Source organism: Grampus griseus (genome assembly GCF_964374135.1).
Source record: "Grampus griseus genome assembly, chromosome: 15".
In the NCBI taxonomy this organism is placed as follows: domain Eukaryota; kingdom Metazoa; phylum Chordata; class Mammalia; order Artiodactyla; family Delphinidae; genus Grampus; species Grampus griseus.
The window spans coordinates 59,481,024-59,483,239 of NC_139009.1; positions in this window are offsets into that span (position 1 = coordinate 59,481,024).

The window sequence follows — 2,216 nt, forward strand, 5'->3', positions numbered from 1 at the left end:
CCACACACCCTGCCCCGCCCACCCTGCAGCTCAGAGACTCTCCAGTGGATGACGTTGGTACCGCAGCTTGTGTGTGTGAGTGCAGTGTGTGTGCGTGTGCCTCTAACTGAAATAAAAGGAAAACAATGACAAGAAGGGAAACGGAGTCCCCACAGCACTGCCACTGCCCCGCAATCCCCTCTCCCGCTCCTCACTGGGAAGGAAAATGGGCTACAGTCAGGGGGACCTCTGATGGGAGAGGCGGAAGCTGGGGCCACGTTCGCAACTGCGAGGGATAGGGGTACCCACCTGACTCCCACTGCCTGTTAGAGCTCCCACCGGGCGTTACAAGTCCCATGGTACCACCAACGATGCTTTCGTTGGTAAGCATTGCCCTCTGCAAGCTTCTCTTTCAAACATGTACTCGAGAGGGGGGATGTCAAGGCCTTGGAGAGGGTGACTAATGAAGGGTGACACCAGGATCCAGAGAGCTGGAGAGAGGGCATCACAGGTAAACCCAGGCATGACCGCACAGTGCTTCAGAGGACCCACCCATTACAAACACCCCAATTTGAAGCACTTTTTAAAATGTTTTCTTGCTTAAAGAAGACACTTTTATTTAACTTTTTATTTTGCAATAACTGTAGACTTATAGGGAGTTGCAAAGATAGTCCAGAGAAATCTGAGTATCCTTCACCCAGTTCCCCCCAATGGTTGCATCTTCCATAATTACAGTATAGTATCAAAACTGGGAAACTGGCATTGGTGCTGTGTGTGTGTGTGTGTGTGTGTGTGTGTAGTTCCGTGTCATTTTATCACCTGTGTAAGATTCGTGGAACCACCACCACAAACAAGATACAGAACTGTTGATCACCACAAAGATCTCCCCTGTGCTGCCCTTCGAAGTCACACCCATCCCACACCCCAGCCCAAGAGAGTTCTTTGAAAGACTAGGAATCGTGAGGGGGTTGAACCTGAAGTGGGAGATGGAGAACCCTGAAATGGGTTCTCAGGTCGGAGGACGCAGGGTGAGATTTTGACTCTGAATGAAGAAAAGGCAAGCACCTTCAGCCCCAGTCTGCTCTGGGAAGCATGTTTGGTTTCAAGTTGGCTGCCCTGAGTTACCCAGAAGGGGATGCTGGGAGACAGGGAGCCCCAGACAGCTGTGCTGTGGGGCAGTGTAGTCTGGGGAGGTCCTTAGAGAGGCTGGGAGATCCTGAGTCTGCAAGGAGACACGTAGGTCACCGGAGCAGCCAAACACGGGTGCCCACGGTGCCTTGCCCAGCAGACCTGTGCGTGCTCCACGGCCCAGGGGACAACTTCTTTAGCCACCAGGCATGAAGAGGGATCCTCTATTTGTACTTTCTACCTTGGGTTGAAAATGTCAGGGCAGACCTGCTGTCTGGGACCCTGGAGGTGAAATATAAGGTGAGACAGGGTCCTGTGATCAGTGGAGAGAGACATGCCCTGGTTCTCAGGGAGCCCTCAATATTATGAGACAGAAAGGCTTAAGGAGACCCAAGTCTGATGGAACAGCACAGGCTGATGGAACCCACAGCTCGTGGGGGCTCACAGCCAAGTGGTGGCAATGAGAGAACTCCCCAAAAGGCAGGACATAGGAAAGAGATCAGATGTGTGGTGAATCCAGGGTGCTGGAGGATCCAGGGAAGGCTTCCTGTGGGAGGTGGCACTGAAGCTGGCCCAAGAATGATCCTCTATAGATGTGCGAAAAAAGATGATGATGGAATTTTGCGGGGGAAGAGGTACTCAGATGTGGTCAGGGCAAGGAGGGCAAGGTGAGAGCAGGTTGGGAGGACAGTGAGAAGACCTGAGGAGATGGCAGCCTGCCGGAAGCAGGGTGTGGGAGGGAGCCCAGCAGGAGATGTGAGGGGCATGGGGCTGTCAGAGCACCTGAGGTTCCGGGGGAAGGGCTGACTTCACACCGGCTGCAGGGCGGGGGGCGGGAATGGAGGAACAGACAGAGGTGGGAGAAGCCTGCCCTACCCCTCTGCCCCTCCCCCAGCCTCCCACTCCCAGGTGGCCTAGGGCACCTCCCAGATCTGGAAGAGCTCAGAGCCAAAGCGCCCGGTTTCCGTGTTTACAGTCAACCCCGGGGGAGGAGAGGAGGGTGGAAGGGAGGGGTGGCCGCAGGGGGAGGCCGGCCGGCTCTCTCCAGCTCCAGCTGGGCCAGAAGTATTGGAGGCTCAGGCACTCAGCTCCCAGCCCTCCACCTCACC